Source organism: Myotis yumanensis, unplaced genomic scaffold, assembly GCF_028538775.1.
Source record: "Myotis yumanensis isolate MYYU_CA2020_CCGP unplaced genomic scaffold, mMyoYum1.0.hap1 SCAF_4, whole genome shotgun sequence".
Classification (NCBI taxonomy): Eukaryota; Metazoa; Chordata; class Mammalia; order Chiroptera; family Vespertilionidae; genus Myotis; species Myotis yumanensis.
Genome location: NW_027223755.1, coordinates 32,915,490 through 32,930,993, shown reverse-complemented (window position 1 = coordinate 32,930,993; position 15,504 = coordinate 32,915,490). Strand labels below are relative to the sequence as shown.

General features: G+C 43.0%; 1 protein-coding gene across 2 annotated transcripts in view; it reads right to left on the bottom strand.

Moving 5' to 3' along the window:
• RNF180 (ring finger protein 180) overlaps window positions 1-14,801 on the bottom strand; it is a 92,920-nt gene extending 78,119 nt beyond the window's left edge. Inside the window, exon 1 of one of the 2 annotated variants that reach the window (XM_070412049.1) lies at window positions 14,757-14,801. The gene's annotated coding sequence lies outside the window, so the exon portion shown is untranslated. Of the gene's footprint in view, window positions 1-14,220; window positions 14,329-14,756 lie in introns of those variants that run through there. The other variant, XM_070412048.1, reaches the window with a different exon arrangement.
• Window positions 14,802-15,504: the final 703 nt, after the last annotated feature.

The following is a 15,504-nucleotide window of genomic DNA, read 5'->3' as shown; positions in this document are numbered from 1 at the left end:
CATTTTAACTTAATTACTCCCCTTAGGAGCCTATCTCCAAATACCAGCATATGGGGGTTAGGGCTTCAACATATGGATTTGGTGGTGAGGGGGGTGGGGCACAACACAATTCACTCCATAATAGTACCGAAAGAACCTAACCTTCTCAATTTTGACATTATTAAAATGCTGTTTTATTGTGTATCTTTTCTGTTACAGAAGGCATAGAATAAAAGCTCTGGTATAAAAGAGAAAAATACTGAGTTGATAATTTCTCAAAAGGTAAAAGTCATGCCGGACCAGTGTGGCTCTGTAGTTGAGCGTTGACCTATGAACCAGGAGGTCATGGTTTGATTCCTGGTCAGAGCACATACCTGGGTTACAGGCTCAATCCCCAGTGTGGGGCATGCAGGAGGCAGCCAATCAATGATTCTCTCTCATCATTTACCTTTCTATCTCTCTTTCCCTTTCTCTCTGAAATCAATAAAAATGTATTTTTTTTAAAAAAAGGTAAAAGTCATTTATAAATGAACAAGAAAGAAAATAAAATGGCCAAAAAATTTGAAGTTCCCTTATCAATTATCTGTACATTTCTTTAAAAATTGAAGAAAATACAGTGGGGCCTTGACTTACGAGTGTCCCGACTAACGAGTTTTTTGAGATACGAGCCGTCTCTCGGCCGATTTTTTGCTTTGAGTTGCGAGCTAAAATTCGGGTTACGAGCCAGCTTCAGATACCCCACCGCTAATTGGCGCAGCGAACGTCACAGTGAACGCCACAACATCAGCCCAGCATCACGTGTCTCACTCATTCACTGTTGATTTGACATACGAATAATTTGAGTTACGAACTCCGTCACGGAACAAATTAAACTGGTAAGTCAAGGCCCCACAGTACAAGATAAAAAGCCAAGGGAGGTAAAATTGGTAAAAATGTGAAAGGAACAATGCATATTTAATTAGAATATTAAACACTAAACTGATTTAGCCAGTTCAAACCATCTCAGAGCAAGTAATATTTCTAAATTTTGGTCTTTTTTTTTCTTTTTTAAAGAAAAAACTAATGAAACTACACTACAGATAAGGGATAATGTCAGCCTTGACTCTCAATGACATGTTACTACACCTAAATGATGCAACACCTGGAGCCCTTAAGTCTGCTGAGGATTAGTGTGAAAGCAGGAGGTCTATGAATAAACATCAATGGGAACACATTTAATGCTGGTGAGATGAGTTTCCTGTTTAATGTATAACCAAACCAGTCATTAGCTCTTATAAAGGAATGATGCTGTAGAGAAAAATACAGACTGTCATCAGCCTTACTGTTGCAATGATGATAGTAGTAAAAATAAAATGGACAGAACTATCTAAGGAACTTTGAATATTTTAAAAAAATATATACACCTTTCTTGTATTTGTAAGGTTAAATAAATCTACTGGTTTCTGGCAGGATTTGGGGTAGGGGGAAGACTACTAAAATCAGAGAGAAAATGGCCTGCAGAAATGCTACCCATACTGCTGGAGGCTAATTCTAGCACGTCATAAATGCAAGAAGTTTCATCAAAAGGTTGAGGGAACTTGGGGCTTCAGTAGGGCTGAAGATACATATTATTGCCTGCTAGAATAGCTGAAAGCATTTCCCCAAACCTAAAGATTTGCATATATTATTGCCTGCTGCCTGACAGCCAAGGCAGTTCCCAAACCTGACAATGCCTACAGTATACCAAACCTTACCTTTGATATGTATATCTGCTTTGCTTTAGGGCAATTTGTGTTAATAAAAAGCTAGGGGTCCAGAGATTCAGAGAACTTGGTTACTGAAGCTAGGTCTCCTCTGGCTCCCCAAAACGCTCTCCAAATTGATATTTCATGTCTAGTCTCTTTATTAATTTACACACAGCCCCTTCTCCAGATTCCTGAACCCTTCTAGATGCTGAGAAACACCCCGGCACCACATGCTATCGGTATTTAAATTTAAAATGTGTATATACCTTGTTTTTTTTGTTTGTTTTGTTGTGTGTGTGTGTGTGTGTGTGTGTGTGTTTAGCGTAAAAGCACCATTCTGTATTTGTGGCCATTAGACTGGTGCATAATCAATCACCTCAGTACATTATGTTTCCATGAAATGAGAAGGAATACTCCTTTTGTAATATAAAGAAACAGCATATTGTTAAAGTAAGAGAAATCTGACTGTTCTGAGGGACACAGCAACCCCAGAAGTAATCCACAGCTGTTTTGCAGAAGTGGGCTTTAGGATCAGTGATTGTTCACATGAACAGAACATCATATGTAATAACTGCTGGGAATAGCTGCACAAATATTGATTATTCTGTAGAACTAATACCATGTCAGCTCCCCCTGCTGATGCTGGATATTTTTTATTTAAATGTGTTATGAACACAGAAGACCTGGAGTAAAACATGCCCAAATCCAAGCAGACCACTGGAAGGAAGTACTAATAACACTGCAATCAATAGTTTGTGGAATACTGCAAAAATACAAATGACTGAGTTTTCATGGCAAGAGAAAGTCACCACATTTGTTTGTGAACTATATAACAACACATTAGGACCAAAAAAGTAACTTCATATTAAGCAAAAATTAAAACAGGCTTTTAGAGATATTATTAGGCTCCTGTATAATTTAAATGCCTTATGTAGTTCAATAGATACTTCTAGAACATGTATTATTTAGTAAAAGGTGGCTTGTAATTCAGGATCCCTCTCACATTAGCTTTCAATCTTTGTCAAGGGTATTAGATACTTTATATGTACAGTGAGGAGACTGGATCAGGTGATTAAGCTGTCAATTCTGTAAAGTCTAGACTTGGTAGCTGCAGTAACTAAAATGGCAATTGAGGCCTCCAATTTATTAACTCTAGAACTGTCTAATGAGTTACACAGAGAGACCTCCATCTTCTTCAATAATCGCCAATACACACTTTGGGGTTTGAACATGTTGAAGTCAACTTCAACAGCTTTTTAATTGTCAAATGATTTTGCATAGTACCCTTTGGTATTCATATCCAGATACATCTTTCTTGGAAAGCACCCAACTTTTGTTGGTAAGAAAGTATTCAATGGTTTAAACTACCTTATCATCATCTAATCAGCTCTCATCTACCTTCCTTCTACCTCCCCTGGGCTTGCTGACCTCTTAGACATGCATATTTAACCTTAAGGAGAAAAGGTAATATAATTTGATGCTATTGTAGCTGCCAGGTACTTCCTACCCTCTCCTACATCTTCTTAATCTACACAATTGAATACTATCTCTTTATTCTTTAAAATTTTTTTCCTTTTCCCTTTTTTCTCTCTCATAAATCTTCAGGCACATGGTCTTGAATGCTCACTGCAGTCTTTCAATCCAAGTGATATCTTTAAGAATTGTAAAATAAAATAATCATAATTGAAGAAATGCAGGCATTTTGTAACTTCTGTATTTTGATTTAGTTTGCCCATTTTAATTGCCACTATTCTTTGGTAAAAAAAAAAAGGGGGGGGGATACGTTCTAAAGATAAATAAAAGTAATAGTGTGAGAACCCATTCATTTTACATACTACTTGTCACATACTACTTTCTTAGGGAGAAAATATAAGCAAAAGATACTTCATACAGAATAGTTGTGAGCAAAGATGAAATATACTTTTCTAAAAGGTGTGTGTATATTTGTATTTACATGTAAATCTTAGAAAGCACCATATAATGATTCTACAAGTTTTGCTCCAAAGGATACATTTAGCCATTCTGGGATATTTTTGAGCAACCTAAAGATATATACAAACACATTTTAAATAAAAGTGCCAATAAATTTTTATTGGACCAAGAAGAGACAATAGCAAGAAGAAAATGAAATCAAGTGATTTTTAAAAAATCAATTTTAAGTTGTATTTTGAGGCTACAGATATTCTTCATTCAGTAAGTATTTGCACCTACTACTAGTAATAGTAATTAGTAATAGCACCTACTATTTTGTCAGTAAACACAAAGAATAACAAATACCTGTATTATGAAAGTATATGAGGGGGAGAGAGGTGGGTAGGAGAGTAGGCAAAATTTCAGGGCTTTCAGAGGGAAACATCTAAGAATTGACTCTGAGGTCAGACAGAGCCTTCTTTCCCCAAATGCCTATCAGGTTGATTTCTCAGAAGGGTATATAAGAGCTAAAATATATTCCTTTATGTGGAATACATTAATATAATATAAAGCGTGGTCTTAACTGAAAGTTAATAATAAGTAGTTGTCTAACTTGCCATAATCTTATTGGATAGTTATATTCTTTTTGATGGGTCAAGTAGCAATAATAAAGAAAAGATTCAATGAGAAAGTGGCAGCAAAGATAAACATTCTGGCCTGACTTCAAACTCCTTTTTTCTTCTGGGAAAAAGAGTAGTTACACAGAGAGGCTTTTGTTGGGTAGAGGCAGCTATACTAGGTTACTGCAAAAGATTGCTAGATAATGGAGACAACAAAGAGGTAGGTATCTCTTCGTAGAACAAGCACCAATCTGGAAGCTAAGAGACTTGGGCTTATTTACTTTACTTATTTATCCCATCATTGTTCACCCTCCCCCTCAAAAAGGACTTAAAGCTCCTAGTACTTGTATTATTTTCTCTCTTTCCTGAAAAAAAACTTTCCTTTGGATAGTTCATCTGTTACCTAAGCCTCTGTTTAGTCCTCATGTCACTGTGCCACCACAGTACTATACTAATGTGTACATCTGTTTCTTCCTCTAAATTGTAAGCTCCAGAGAATGTGCCTTAGCAGGCACATATCCTGCTGTCTTTCTCTCTCTCTCTCTCTCTCTCTCTCTCTCTCTCTCTCTCTCTCTCTCTCTAGCAGTGTCTCAAGTCCATATAATCCTTCACAACAACACCAAATACCCTGCATTTCTATAAATATAAAAAGCTAAGTGTCCATCCAACCAGTAGCTATGATGCACACTGACCACCAGGGGACAGACGCTCAACACAACAACTGCCATGATGTGCACTGGCTATTTAAAAATAAATGGCGCCCTAACCAGTTTGGCTCAGTTGAGCGTTGGCCTGCGGACTAAAGGGTCCCAGGTTCGATTCTGGTCAAGGGCATGTACCTTGGGTGCAGGCACATCCCCAAAAGGGAGTGTGCTGGAGGCAGCTGAATCGATGTTTCCCTCTCATCAATGTTTCTAACTGTCTATCCCTCTCCCTTCCTCTCTGCAAAAAATCAATAAAATATATATTTTTAAAAATAAAAAATAAATAAATAAATGGCACCACGGACCTGGTGCCGACAAACCAACACTCGGCTTCCCCCAAGTGGAACACAGACCCTGTCACCACCCCGTGAGCCACACCCCACCAAATCGCAGCCAACACTGCCAAGACCCACAGCGCAAAATGTGAATCAAAATGCTTGTCCTAGTATACCATGTGCTTCCACAAATTCTTCCCCCTCCCTAGTAAACTTTTACTTACTCATAATTAAAGTTAGAAAAGAAAAATGAGAAAAGGTAGCACCTTTTCAATAGCTCAGTAGCTTTAGTTTTAATTAAAATTCTCTGAGTATAAAGCAGAAGTATGATTATGAAAACTATCAGTTAACTCTTCTACCAGACAAACTCCATTTTAATGGGAAAATATTGCTGCAGGAATCCAGCTAAAAGATAAGGCTCAGGTCAGGTGACGGCAGTGGCGGTGATAAATAATGGTCAAGCTCTGGACATATACTGAAGGATTTCCAGATGGATTGAATATGGGATCCAAGATAAAGAACAATCAAAGATGGCTCTAAAATTTTTGACATAAGCAACTGTAAGGATGGAGTTGCCATCAACTGATATGTGGAAAGATTCAAGTGACATAGGAGGGGCAAATCAGGATTCCAGTTTCGGATATAAATTTGAGATGCATGTTCAACTTTCAAGTAGAACTAACACAGCTGGATTCAAGAATCTGGAGTTCTGAAGACTGCTGAAACAAGATATTTAAATGTGGGATTGTTCTCTAAAGCCACGAAAATGGAGAAATCTGTTTGTGAGCATGGATAAAGAAGAGAATCCAAAATTAACCCCTGGTTTCACATAAATTTTCTGGGGGTCTAAATTTCCTCTCAATCATGTCTATTAATTCGCACTCATTTCCCCCTGAGTTTTGTAATTTTGGAATATGAACTCATCTTTGCTTTGAGACAAGATGGGACCTTGTCTGAGGACCTGTCCCTCCGGGGAAGAACAGTTTCATGTTGTATCTGCCGGGTGCTCAAGGGACATCACCAGCACAGGAATACCTTTCAGGTAAGTTTCTCAGTTTAAGGGTCCTTGGCTCACTCTGGTAGTATAAATTCAATTCCTAAAGTTTCAAGTTAAAAATTCTCAGGTGATCTGGATATGTCAGAATCTGAAAATGGATAAATAGGGGGAAAAATCAAATTGAGCACCTATTTTACCTTTGCTATACAGACTATTTCAGGGTAACCAAATAGTTGGTGAGAAAATATTTTTTAGTATAGATTCACCATGCTAATAAAATAGAATGATTAATATAATCACCATTTTCAACCCCTAATTTCTGGAGAAAAACATTGATATTAAAAACATTAGAATAAAAGAAGGGAGCATTTTGTAATGAATACTAGTGGCCCAGTGCACGAATTCATGCACCTTGAAAGGAACTGTAGGCCACGAGGCTGTGGTGGGCACAGGGGCAGGTTTCGGCCCATCCTCTGTGCCCCCGCCTGGCCCCTAATGCCGCAGCCCCCGGACCCCTCTCTGCCAGCAGCCCCATTCCCGCTGCTGCTCCCACAGGCTGACGGCGCCGGTCCCGTTTGCATCCACTGACAGTGCAGAACAATTGGGGCCGGCACCAGCAGTGGGAGCAAGTGGCAGCTGCTGCCCCAATCACCCTACAGGAGCAGGGGGAGGTAGAGAAGCCCTCAGGGGTGATCAGGGCTGGCAGCCGCTGCTTGCACCCACTGACAGTGCCAAGCAATCAGGGCTGGTGCCGGGCATCAGCAGCAGGTGCGAGTGCCGGGCAGGACCGCGGCACATGGGAGCAAAATATTCTCAGTGACCACCAGAGGCTCACCCCTATGACAGCAACTGGCACCCCGCCTTGGTCTGGTGCCCCACTCACCTGCTCTACCATCCCACTGGGGCCTACACCCACCATGTTCTGCACTCTGCCGCCTGCTTCCAATGCCCACCATGTTCCCATGCACGTCCCCTGGTGGTCCGCACATGTCATAGCGACCAGTTGTTCGGTTGTTCTGCCATTTGGTCTATTTGCATTTATATAGAGAGATATAAAGCGGCTACCACCTGCATTCAAAGATCAATCTTAATGTCATAACTAAATAATCATAATTGAAAATAGGACAACTGTATTAGTTTGCTAAATAGGGTTACAATAATAAAGTACCACAGACTGGGTGGCTTTAACAACAGAAATTAATTTTCTCACAGTTCTGAAGGCTAAAAAGCTGAGATCAAGGGGCCTTCTGGGTTGATTTCTTCTGAGGTTTTAGATGGCTGCCTTCTCATGGGTCCTCACATGATCTTTCCTCTCTTGGCATGCATCCTGATGTCTTTCTCTATTTTTAAAAACCTCACCTGAGGATATGCTTATTGATTTTAGAGAGAGGAGGAGGACAGAGAGGGAAGGCGGGAAAGGAGAGGGAGGGAAGGAAGTAGAGAGAGAAAAAAAATGTCATGTGAGAGAGAAACATTGATTGGCTGCCTTCCATATGTGTCTGACCTGGGGCTGAACCCACAACCTAGGTATGTGCCCTGACTTGGACTCAAACCCAAAACCTTTTGGTGTATGGGATAATACTCCAACCAAGTCCAAATTTCCTCTACTTATAAGGATAGCAATCTGATTGGATTAGGGCCCACCCAAACAGCCTCATTCTAACTTAATCAGCTCTTTAAAAGACCTATCTCCAAATACAGTCACATTCGGAAGAAGTGGGAATTAACTCTTCAACAAATAAATTTGGGAGGATACAATTAGCCCACAACAACCACCAAACATCATGTGCCTCCTGATTTAAAGCAATTGGAAGTACTCAGCACCATATATCCTTAAGAAAATTTACCAAACTGAATCAAGCATTAAATCCAAGAACCACTTTATGAAGACTAGAGAAACGTGTCAAATGGTACTGTGAGGATACAACTAGCTAAACACAGAATGTGGGGAATTTTACATGACAAATGACTTTTTGTCAACAAAAATAAGCTTTTAAAAGAGGGAGGAGAAACATGAGAGATTTAAGATATCAATGTGTAGACCTTATTTGTATCTCGAGTCAAACAAATAGATACAAAAATATATATTTTTGAGACAATTGGGGAAAATTATACAAAAAACTAGTTTGCTGATACACAAAGCACTCACTCCAGTTTTCTGTCTCTAGCAGCCTTCACAGCCTGGTTCTCGGTTCTGCACCCTGTTCTCCAGAGGGGGCATCCTGCACCACCGTTTACTGCCCATCTGTTTCCCTGGAAGAAATGCCATGACCCACGAGAACAACTGTAACCACAATGCTGCTATTTATTATCACCAGGGTTCTGTGTCTCTCTTCTCTAAATGCCCACCACAAACTGCCTACATTCTGCCTTGTGGCTTCCTGGAATTTGCTGGGAACAGAAAGTGAAAATTTAAATACAGCAGTTCCTGCCTCACGGAGCAGTGATAGAGGCAGAGAGGGATGTCTTCCCGGTTTGCTAGTTCATAGAGGACCTAAGTATAGGGAATTGGCTGTATTAGGCAGAAAGAAGCCTTTTGGCCCGTATCAGACAATCTGTATCAAGAGGGTGGAGCAGGGATACGCAGGTGCTGAAGTAGAGAAATTCCTCTCAAGAGAGGACAATCTAGTTCTTAATTAACGTCACTTTCTCCTGGTTCGTAGGAGTTTTTTGCTTTTTGGTTTTGTGGTGAGTTTTCATTTTATTTTACATCTTCATAGTACACTAATGAAAAATGAGAAAAAGGCTACCCTGGAGTCTCCTATTTAGATGCCATTTTGAACTAGGGAACTTTTACATAATTTGTTAAAGATGAATATTTGTATGTATAGTATTTCAGTGATAAATTGTATGGCATATGTCATTTATTTATCACCTACCTGAGAAAGAATTTATGGAAGGTAGAAAGCTGCAAACCTCACCAAGGTTGTAACTACATGTTGAGTCATAAAACTGTTCCAAAAAACAATTATACTAATAAATTTAAAATACTGATTTTTTTTTTAAATTTCAGTATAAGAAAATACAAGCAAAATTAAGAGACAACTCAGAGACAGAAAGAAGAGATCAACAAATATTATAAGCAAATGGTTAATATCTACAATTAATTCTACAACAAAAAATTTTAGTAAGACAAATATCCAACAAAGACTTTGAAAGCACAATTCCCAAAAGAGGTAACCAAAATGGCCAACAATCATAAGAAACGTGTTCAACTTCACCAGAAATCAGGAAAATTAAAATGAAAAGAAGTATTCCACACTAATCACACTGGGGAAAATGTAGAAGTCTAACAATACCAGGTGGGAAAACGACAGTCCATCTGGGTCTTAAAGGATAGAGAAGATTTAGATAACATCGAAAGTGGAAAGCCATTGGGCAAGATTTGGTAAACATGAAACATGAATCTATTGATTTGCAGTCCTACTTTTAGGTTTGCATGTGCCCTATGTTATATCACATAGAAATGTTCATTTTAGCAACCTTTTATGGTAGTAGGGAAAAATTGGAAACAACCCAAGTGTTCATCAATAGGAGATCTGACAAATACTTTTTTGTTCACTGACAATGTAATACTATGCGGCAATATAACTAAAGCTAATATATATATATATATATATATATATATATATTTAAAAATTTCAAAGTATGTTAAGGAAAAGGCTGCAGAAATATACACAATAGCGAATAATACAGCATAGTTAAGTTACAAAAAATTTTTAAAGTATGTGCAATAATGTTATATTTTGTTTACTATGATTGCATATATAGCCAAAATATAAAAACATGAATGGAAATTAGAGATACCAAGTTTAGATAGCGGTAACCTCCGTTCCATCTGGGTTTTAAAGGACAGAGAGGATTTAGCATCGCAAGTGGAGAGCAATGGGCATCTTGAACAAGGAAAATAACAGAAGCTACACAGCAAGTTGGGAAAGGGAATGGTGTTTGGTGAGCAAAATGTGTAATGTCTGACGAAAGCAGGGAAAACTTTATTTAGGACTCTACAGCCTTAGCTAGTTCTAAGTCAAATAGGTATAGCTATATTAATATTTATTATACAACTTATTAGTGTATGTAGTTGTCTTCTTTTCCAGAAGACAAATGGCCTGGAAAAGAATAGGCTATACCTTAAAACCAAAAATCTAACCTGAATATGGCAAAAGAATTACCTTAGTTTTAATTTCTTTGCCTATGAAATAAAATTTAAGTAGACAGTCCCCGATTGACTTATATCATTGGCCCACAAGTTTCTACTACTCACTGCATGCTGAATAAATTGGTGTCCATAATTCAATTCTGGCTCCCTGGATAAATTTTTTCAACAAGTTTTTAAACAGGCCTGGCAATTCTCATTCACAATAAGAATCATGCTTATCTCAGCAATTTTAAAAGAATGTTTTGACCAAGGAAGTCTGACCACATGGTGGCAGGGAGGCAGCTGGCCTCGCCCACATCTGTCTGGAGGCCTCACAGGCATGGACGCTGCTCTGCGCCCAGAGGAGCTCAGCAAATCCTGCGCAGCTGCCCCCTGGGACCAGGCAGGGGCTCTGCCCTCCTGATGGCCTCCTGACTGGGGAGCAGGGGGCTGGAGACCCCATTGGAGGCCTATCACAGCAGACACGCCCAGACCGAGGCATGCACCTCCAGGGGAGGGGTGAGTCCCCAGACAACTGCCCGACTGCTGTTCTCCAGCGCTGGCTGGGCCTGCAGAGGACTTCTCCCCGGCGGCCACCTGGACCAAAACAGCCCCAAAACAGGAAGAAACCAAGGGAGCCTCCTGGGGTGCAGGTGCAAGCTGGGCTGGCACTCAGCTGGAAGAGTTCCAAGACACCCGGTTTGAGGAAGGAGCCGGGGCTGGGCCCCGCTCCCTCGCCTCTATGAGGACAGGGCCTGGGTGGTGTCCGGGTTGAGGATAAGTCAGGTGAAGCTGGACCCTTAGTGGAGGTGGACAGGGGTGTTTGTGACCTCTGGCCCATTACTGTTTTAGTTTGTCAATTACAAACTAAAACAGCTTTGTAACCACCTCCAGTAGGTGTACCCCCACCCCACCCCCATCCACTCCCCAAAGGCCACTTTCACCAGGACTGTGGGAAGGAGCCTTCAAAGGCACCTCTGACCGTTCCTGGGAGGCCCTGGGCAGCAGTGAGCAAGCTGGGAGTCCGAGAGGGGGTGGGGGGAGGGGGTGCACCTGGCAGGGCCTCACCTGGTCAAGGTGCTATTCAAGCTGTGGATTCGAAGCAGGTGCAGTAGTGTAAAACACAGCCATCTACACACACACTTGTTTTCCGTATTCTCAGTGCTTTTTCTGATCTGTTTCTGATATTAGAACCACGAGCCCATGATGGATGTGGGACTCTTCTCAATCGCTCTTTAAATTGTCACTTTCAAAATTGTATTTAATGACAAATACATTAAAAGTGTTTTATTCCTAAAAAAAATTTTTTTGAAGTTGCTTCTAAGGTTTTCAGGCTACTAAACCATCAGTGAACTAATAAGGTAAAGAAATTACAGAACTTGAGGACACTTCTATTATTAGAATAATCTCCTATATTTCTCTTGGCTACAGAGAAAAGTAGCAAGATAAAAAAATTGTAACCACGCCAATATTCTCAGCTAGCTTTGTAAGAGACTTACCACTCATGTCAGTTCCCAAATATTCCCTAAAATCTAAGACAGCAACAAAACACCTTGTTAACCAAGTATATTCAGTTTTCATCAATATGATTCTTTTTTTCTACACTTTATTGTATACAAAGCCAAATAAAGATATTTTAATGTGGGCATTATTGGGGCTTTGATAAAGGGACATTCTGACTAGACCTTAAATATAAACTAGTACATTTCCAAATTGAGTGGGAAAATTTATGTTATATATGAAACAGATATCCTCATAGCTTCCCTGAGCCTTCCTTCCTTCTTGAGCGAACTTTCTTCTGCCCAAAGACAGCAATCAAAGATGCAGGAAGATCAGGGACTAGAGTGAGGGTCAGAGGCAAGGTACAATTAATTCATGGATGGGATGAGATGGGCATGGACCATTATCTGGACACAAACTAAGTGCATAAAGAGGAGAAAAATTTTTACTTTCTCATCTTAGAAAGGTCTATTCTAGGGGAAACTTCTATTTGTCAACTGACAATTTACTTCACTTCAAAAGTCTGTATCTCAAAATCTGATTTTTCTCAAAGTTACCATTCGTAAAAGGGATCTGGCTGCTAAATGGCGGAACTTTTTAACATTTAAATATCAAAAGGCGAGTACCCCCTCTCTTTATATGCTCCTGATTATGCATTAATTATGCAGTGGAATGTAGAATATTTGTAGCCACAGTAGTACCCCTGTTCTCAAGCTACAGACTGCACAGAAAATTACCTACTTCTAACTGCTCCCTCAGAAAAGGATTTCATGTTTATCATAAACCTCCTTGCTGATTTCAGGGGACCAGGTCAATATCTTCTTAACTGCTTGTTATAACAGACTCACACAATATATGACATACAATACACATGTAATACAGTTATAACATTTCCAAACAACCCAGAAATGAAAAAGATGAATGCATCCGGTAATTGGTGTCATCAGGGAAATCTGTTGCACACACAACTTGATAACATCTTTTTTGAAAATAGCAATTCTGTATTTTGATGAGGCCATTTTGACCCCGCTGTATTGCAGGCAAAACATATATACAGTGGAGGCAAATTTTACGGTTCTAAATTATTATAAAGCTTTACACTCACATTTACAGGAAGTTCAAACTTTTATATTAAATACACCCCAACTCAGTACTGTCTCAGTATTACAGGTGATCTACTTACTGTATTCCACTTAAAATATGCACGATTACAAGGTAACTTTCATTAAAAGTACGAAAGTGACTATTCTCCTAAACTTAGAAAACTACCTGCTCAATAGTTAGGGATGCCTAGGAACTCGCCTCCTCCATTCTACTTACTTATTAAACAAACATTTAGGGTCTCTGCTCTGATGATCCGCTATCTTTGGGTCTCAGTGGAAAACGTATTTATAAAAAGACATAATAAATTTAGTCCCTACTGCGACCCGACCCTAGTCAACAACTGAAATGATTCTGTCCTTTTAAGTATCACCTTTCGGGGTACTAAGTCAGGGGTCTGGAAGGACTCAGCTCCATGTTTTAAGCGAGGTTTTTAGAAATTACGGGGTAAAGAAACGTGGGACAGACACGCTGAGCGCGACCTCCGGTTGGAGGTTGATGACTGGGCTGAGGACCGCTGTCAGTCAGACGAGTTCTCACCAGTCCCGCGCTCAGGTGGGTTATAATCACCTTTCCTCCTGGTGCCTCCGCGGTCCCGTCTATAAAATGGGACAACTTAATAGTCACCTACCTGCACAGCGCTCCTTTGAAGGTAACTAATGAATGCTCTCCGGGTGCACTTAAAACGATCAGATGCTACAAAACCATGGAGTAAGGTCTCTAAAAGGAGACGGCGATGTAAGCCGCCAGGGCTGATTAAGGCACAGCAGCCCCCACCCCACCCCGCCCCGCCCGGGCCCTCTCCCCACCTGCGCCCGCCGCATCTCGGCGCCCAGGACCGCGGCGTCGGGTCTGCACTCCCGGACCCGGGGCGGCCGCCCTCGCAGCCGCGGCGCCCGCGCCGACCCGGACCAGACAAAAGGAAGGGGGTCTGCGGAGCCCACCTGCCCGGCTCCCCGGAGGCGGCACGGGACGCGGGCAGCTCTGACCCGCAGCGCCGCCCCCGAGCCCGCCGCCCGGCTCGCGTTTCCGCGCCGTGTAATTCCACCCTCGCCCGGGGCGCGCCCGCCGCCGCCGCGGAGCCGCAGGTGCGCAAGTTGCCCGGCCGCCGCCCCTCCCCGGAGGCCGCTCGGGAGGCGGGGGCGGCCGCGCAGCCAGCCTCGCCCTCCGCGTCCTCCCGGGCAGCGCGGGGCCGCGGCGCCGCCGGGCCGGGCCGAGCCAGAGCCCGCGGGGAGCCGCCCGCCCGCCGCGCCCGGAGCCGCCGGCCTCACCTGCGTCCCGAGCCCGAGCCGCTGCTCCGCGCCCCTCCCGGCGCGCCCGGCGCCCGCGGCCCGGCCCGGCGAGGAGCGCGGGGCTCCCGCCGCGGCGATGCCGGTTCCGCGGGACGGGAAGCGACAGGAGCCAAACCCCGCGCAACGCGCTCGAGCGGCACCGGCGGCCGGGCCCGCGGCCTGGTGTCGGAGCCGGTCCCTCCCCGCCGCCGCCGCCGGCTCTCCCGCGTCTGCGCTCCGACCTGAGCCCGCGTGGGCGGCGCCGCCCTGACCCCGCGCAGACCCGCGAGCAGCGCTGCCGCGCCCGGCGGGCGGGCCCGGGGGAAAGTTCGCTCCCGGCTTCCCAGCCTCGGGCGGCAGAAGTGGCCCCTGGCGTCGCCGTGGCCTCCCTGCCCCTCCTGGGGTTCCGCGCTCCAAGCCCATCTGCTGGGTCTATTCCACAATCTACCTCCAAGACCCACCTGCAGGCCGCCTAGGGCTCTTTCCATGCCGGGGGCTGAGTCTTCTCTTGGGACACCACCCCCTGAGTTGCTTACCTCCTGGAGCCGAAGGGCCCACCTGTGCGCAGCGAGTTGAGCCACTGTAGTGTTCTGGCCTCCACTCTTGGCAGGTGGCAGTGAGTAAGAGCTGGAGGCGGGAGGTCAATCCCAGTGCTTATTCAGGGAGCCAGGAGGCCGCTTGAAGTAAATGATGAAACGTTAGCGGCAATAAACTCTGGACTCAGAGCAATGAAAATAGATGATCGAAAGATATTTTTAGACATGCTAAGTTTTAAATGTTCTTTCCATGCATCCTTTCTCAGAAAAACAACTGGAGAATGTGCTCCACTGCAACACAGGAGTGATGAGGGGTCTGACAGCAGGGAAGGTGACACCCAAGACCACTGTGGTAGGCAGAGGGGCCCCGAAAGGTCCACACCCCACTCCCTGGAGCCTGGGAATATGTTACAGTTCATGGCGAAGGGGACTCTGCTGATACGATTGGTTATGGACCCGAATGGGAAGAGTATCCTGGATTGTAAAGGTGGATGATTCTAATCGCACAGTCCTTTAGAGCAGTGGTTCTCAACCTTGGCTGCACAGTAGAATCGCCTGGGAATCTTTTTAAAATCCTGATTTCTGGGCCTCCTCCTCCGGAAATTCTGTTTCTTTGTTACTAATGTTGTGGCCCCACCCCATAACAAAGAAACAGAATTTCCGGAGGAGGAGGCCCAGAAATCAGGATTTTTAAAAGATTCCCAGGTGATTCTAATGTGCAGCCAAGGTTGAGAACCACTGCTTTAGA